Source organism: Berghia stephanieae, chromosome 6 (assembly GCF_034508935.2).
Source record: "Berghia stephanieae isolate SIO BIC M18660-M18661 chromosome 6, UCSD_Bste_1.3, whole genome shotgun sequence".
In the NCBI taxonomy this organism is placed as follows: domain Eukaryota; kingdom Metazoa; phylum Mollusca; class Gastropoda; order Nudibranchia; family Aeolidiidae; genus Berghia; species Berghia stephanieae.
The window spans coordinates 66,832,006-66,838,203 of record NC_088365.1 but is presented as its reverse complement, the minus strand read 5'-3'; positions in this window follow the sequence as shown (position 1 = coordinate 66,838,203).

Here is a 6,198-nt window from a genome sequence, read left to right as displayed (position 1 = left end):
AGAGCGTTAGTTCACATAAGGGTGTATTTGGATGCCTTTGATTTTGAAATTGGCCACGAGGAACTCTGATCATCTGACATTAGTGTCTATGCGTATGTGGGGAATTATTCCGTGTGTGTAAAAAAAAAAGAAGAAGAGAGCGAGAGAGAGAGAGAGAGAGAGAGAGAGAGAGAGAGAGAGAGAGAGAGAGAGAGAGAGAGAGAGAGAGATGACAATTGATAATGTATAGATAGAAATCACCTGTATCCTAGTTTGTACGTGCATGTGTCGCGGGTGGGGGGGGGGGGGGGGGGGGGCAGGGGCGTGGCTCTATTTGTTCAAATGGTGCCTGGCACCACATCCATGTTTTAAAAATGGATAACAGCATTTTTTTAAATATATAAAACTGAGAAATGGTATATGACTTACTTGACTTAGATGCCTTTCGCGTCTCGACTGTTTCCAGTATTTCCTGTGTGAGGTGTCTCCAATATTGCCGGTCCTCTGCTAGGGTTCTCAGATTTTCAAGGTCCCCTGCCGTTATGAGACTAATGCTTTGTCCAAGTCTTGTGAGGTTTTTGTTTAGGATCACAGGGAGTGTTGTGATCGGTCTTCCTCCGAAAAGGTTCCCGTGTTTTTGGAAGTATCCCGACATGGCTTGGTTAGCTGGTATGTTTTTGTCCCTGCGTAGTATGTGACCGAAAAGTTGCCATCGTTGTTGTAAAATGTCAAGGGAGATTGGTCTTTCTTTTGTGATCTTATAGATTGATTCATTTGAGATCTTTTTTGGGTATTTGATGTCCAGTACCCTTCTTAGCTGTGTGCGATGGAAGGCATCCAGATGTTCTTCTTCGGATTTTGTCAACGCCCAAGTGCCGCAGTTATACAGAAGTACCGGTTTTACAAGAGCACGGTACAGTTTCAGTTTGGTTTTTCTCTTTATTTTGTCACCTCTAATCCATACATTGGTGAGTTTACTGAGTGCGGCGTTTGATAGCTGTTTTCTTCTTTGTACATCCTCGGTGTCTCCAATTAGTGAGCCGACTTTCTTTGTTCTTTTCCATTCCTCTTTGTTCCTCGATATTGTTGTAAATTCGGTTTTATTGGCATTGACTTGGAGGTTATATTTCATGAGGGTATTTTGTATGATGTCTATATTTGCTGGTGTTGATCCAATAAAATCGACATCATCTGCATAGGCGATTTCTCTTGGGATTGCATTCTCAATATGAGTCGTTGGTTTTGGAATGACTTTTCGAACTTCTTTCAGAGCGTGTTCTAAGTATATTGTGAACAGAATCGGGCTCAGACTATCTCCTTGGGGGGTCCCGATGTTACTTTCGAACTGCGTCTGTTTTGTGGCCCCGTATATCCTTGGTTGTATCTTTGTGTTGCTGAGGAGAAATCGGATTATTCGGAGCTCGTCTTCGTCTACTATGTCTGTTAATATCTCCAAAAAGTTTTCCTCTGTCGATCGTATCAAAGGCTGCGGACATATCGATTCCGGTTATTGTTATGGATATGTTTTCTTTGAGTGCCTTTGCTGCCAACCATTTATGTGTCCATACAACGTCCGATGTGCTTCGGTCTTGGCGAAACCCGCTTTGGCTATGTGATAGATATTTTTCTATTTTCGGTCTAATTCTGTTGAGGACAATAGTTGACAGTGTTTTTCTTATGGTATTCAGTAATGTTATTGGGCGCAGGTTGTTTACGGGTCCTTTCGTTTTTCCTGGTTTTTGTATTGTAATTAGGACACCGCTGTTTATGGTATATATCGCCTTTTATCAACAGTGCGAAACTCCCTTTCTGTCACAACGCCTTCTACCCACGCTTTTCTCCCGATTCACACAGTCCGTTGATGACTGTCGTCAGCGACTGTGTACTATGGCTGAGCGAGTGACTGGATTTCCCCACTCAAACGATTCCAAGGAGCGGATCTTTGCTGGCTCCATTTGGCTATTACTATAGATAGTATGCAGATGACGTCACTCAGGCCTTTGTTATTGTTTTTGCCATCCGCGTTTGTGAGTTGTTCTCACTAAACTGTATTAACCAGACTATAAAAGTTCATGGTTACACATGGTTTGTGTGTTGGTCCGTTATACTTCCGGATGGCAATGTTGTGAACTCCTTGGCCAAGCGCATTCTATCTATAATGTACTATAATGTTGCCACATTGAATACCTGGCTCGAATTTTTACCATCTTCACATACGAGAAAAAAACCCGCCTCAGGTGCCGAGGAATTTTTGCTCCAACTCTGTTGGACTGGGGAAAAATAGCTAATGTTGGTCATTTACGTCATAGTCATAGTATGGTAACTTCGACCATCTTTATTATTATCGAAATCACGATTATTAACAAGTTCATTTGTTTCTCTCTCTGTGTCGTGATTATTGAATATAGTAATTTTTTATTATTATTATTATTATTATTATTATTATTATTATTATTATTATTATTATTATTATTATTATTATTATTATCATTATTATTATTATTATTATTATTATTATTATTATTATTATTATTATTATTATTATTATTATTATTATTATTATCATTATTATTATCATCATCATCATCATCATCATCATCATCATCATCATCATCATCATTATTATTATTATTATTATTATTATTATTATTATTATTATTATTATTATTATTATTATTATTATTATTGCTGCAAAAATTGATATGAAAGAATGTGAACGAGTTAAGTCAAACATTTCTTGATAGTGATGCTATATACTAAATGCATGGTCTTCGCGTGAATATGCGTTTTTGACTTTGTGTGTGTGTGTGTGTGTGTGTGTGTGTGTGTGTGTGCGTGCGCGTTCATCTCACATACACACACACACACACACACACACACACAGAGAGATAGATAGATAGATAGATAGATAGATAGATAGATAGATAGATAGATAGATAGATAGATAGATAGATAGAGAGAGAGAGAGAGAGAGAGAGAGAGAGAGAGAGAGAGAGAGAGAGAGAGAGAGAGAGAGAGAGAGAGAGAGAGAGAAAGAGAGAGAGAGAGATCTTGTATGGTGTCATGTTTGATTTCCGAAGTGGAATGGGGCTGTTTCATGACGTAACTTCAGTACTCTTTTAATAGGCCATGGGCTGTTTACATTCTTACGCTTTGTAAGTTTTGAAATTACCCTTTGTTCGATTGACATCTAGGCGGGCTGAGACAGGCCAGCCGAAGAGAAAAACCGCAAGGTGTGTTTAGGGCTCAACGTATAGTGTGTTCACACTTGTGGAGTGTGTAACCGAAATTCCAACAAAGTTGCCATATTGGTTTTTATTAGACAAAGCGAATTAAGTTTGGTTACTGATTCTTTGTCAAAATATGTTTCTTGGTTGAAATTCAGTTTAAGAGACACGTCTTTTAATATTTAGTGTCTAAAAATTAAAAGATATTTTAAACAATAATTTATATTCAACAAACCCAGCAAATCACACACAAAGACTTGATTCTTAATTGGCAAATATTTTTTGCTAATAAAACATCTCCTCTCTGACTATATACCGGTTTGGTACCGGCTTTGAATCTGTGATTTGCCCTATTTCACATTTCAGTCAGATTAACTGAAGCTCTAACTTTTAATTCCTTTTCAAATGTTTATACATTTAAACTGTGTTGTTGGAGTTTTAAATTCTTTATCCATATTGTTCCATACAGTAATTGTTTTGTAAAATGGGTAGAAAGTGCTCTGTCTTCAATTGTAGAACTGGCTACAGAGATCAACCTGCTGATCTGAAAATAACTGTGTACAAATTTCCGAAGGAAATTCAGAAACGTAAACAGTGGATTTCATGCTTACCAAATAAGCTTAACTTTGAAGATGTTACGGAACATATGGGAGTTTGTGCTCTACATTGGCCTGATAATCCAAAAATGGTTCGTGTAGGACGATATTTTGTTCCAGTTGACCCACCTTCTGTTTTTCATAATGTACCCCAATCATGTGTACCAAGCTCGTCACAAACTCAACATCGGATTACTACAAAAGCCACTGCTGCCTCTCGAGCTGTTGATTTGGATGAGATGTCAGATTTCATGGAGTCTGATTTATTTCAATATGATTCTTTTCATGACAAATTTTGTTGTGAAGTTGGAAATTGTGGTGCCATTTTCACTCTTCCGTCAGGATCACATGATTCATATATTTTATTGAGTAGTGAGAGGAAAGGTCAAATTCACAAGTTTGCAGTATATTTTAAATACAACACTGGAACTAAAAATCCCAGGGTGACGTATGAGATGTATCATTTGGGGAAACGTATTCGTCACCCATTCATCAGTGAGATTAAATGTTGGAGTCAGCTTGAAGAGTTTCTTCGATTTGTCAAAGCAGAAACACCATTTGAAGTTACTGATAAGAAAGTCAACTTTTGTATCAGAAATCTTCAGCTGATGAATTCGTCAAAAAACTCAAGGCTTTACTCTGCAGAGGACCTGTTTTTAGCGTTTTCATGGTATGAAAAATCCCGTGCTTTGTATCTTGAACTTCGTAATCATTTACAATTACCATCTATTTCTACCATGAAAAGAATTACAAGTGTGGCAAATAACACCTCTGATGAAAATCTCTTTACGAATGTTTTTAATCATCTTGAAGAAAGATCCAGAAATTGTATTTTGATTATTGATGAAGTTTATGTCAAGGCATCAGTTTCATACAGAGGAGGAACCATTTATAGATATGCTGTTGATTACCCTGATAAATTGGCTACTACGTTTTTATGTTTTATGGTAAAGTGCTTTTTTGGATCAAGAACATTTCTTGTCAAACTGTTACCCTGTCATGCCTTAACATCTGATTTTCAGTACAGTAACACTATAAATGTCATTTCTACAATTGAAAGATGTGGAGGGAAAGTAATTGCAATAATAAATGATAACAACAGATTGAATCAAGCTTTTTTCAAAAAATTTCCTAAAATAAATGAATCATCTCCTTGGATTACCATGTCCCCAGTTGATCCTACAAGATCCTTATTTTTACTGTATGATACTGTTCACCTGTTGAAAAATATCCGAAACAACTGGATTACTGAGAAAACAAAATGTCTGAATTTCTACCCTTGTCATTCATCTGAACCAGTAACTGCCCAGTGGTCTGATTTGGAAGAACTTCATAATTACGAGACAGGATTTCTTGTAAAACTTTCAACTCTTTCCAAAACAGCATTGAACCCCACAAGTATTGAAAAACAGAAAGTTTCCCTTGTATTGGAAGTATTTTCAGAGAAGACAAGCTCTGCATTGAAATCGTCATCAAAGTCTGTCAGTTCTTGGATCAACACTGCCTTATTTATAGATGAAGTTTTGAAGCTTTGGAAAGTTTTTAACACGAAGTTTCCCTTTCAAAGCACTCGTTTTCGTGACCCAGATCGATTATGTATTGAACTTTCAGAAGCTGGTAGTCATCAATTGAATATCCTGGATCAATGGGCACTGCTTGCTGACCGGATGACAGCATCAAGTCCTGTTCTAAGGGAAAAATCCTTCACAAGAGACACAGCAAATGCTTTAGCTTGGACCTGCAGATGCCTTATTGACTTATCAAAGTACCTATTGACACAAAAAAACTCTGTCCATCATCAATATGTTGCCATTGGTTTCTTCCAACAAGATGTCATAGAGAAGCATTTTGCTCATTTTAGGATGTCAGCTGGTTGCAATTTTTATATAACAGCTCAAGATCTTTTGAACTGTCATCATATAGACAGGGCCAAACTTTTTATTGAATTTGAGAAGGATATTGATTTTAACTCCTCTGGACATTCCTGTGATCTCTGTGGGAAAGAACTGACAGACTCGGAACTTCTCATCATTGACGACCTTCCTCTCACTACTAACACACTATCATCTGATGAGAAAATGATTCTTTATTATATCGGAGGCTATGTGGCCCTAAAGGATGAAAAGTTGCGAGGAGCAGATGGAGACGTGTTCCCTGAAGATGTCAAAGTCTACACTGAGGAAATGGACAGAGGTGGTCTAAATTACCCTTCGACTGCAACTTTTCATCTTATTCTATACTGCTACACTTTTTTTAAAATGTCTGGAGAAATGCATTGTCGTTCAAGACTCGTAAGAATTTTTCAAGATTTTCCAGCACTGTTTCATTTGGATGTTGTTCTCAGCAAAATTTCTACACGCAGAATTGTAAATATTTTATTGAAACGTTTCTGCACT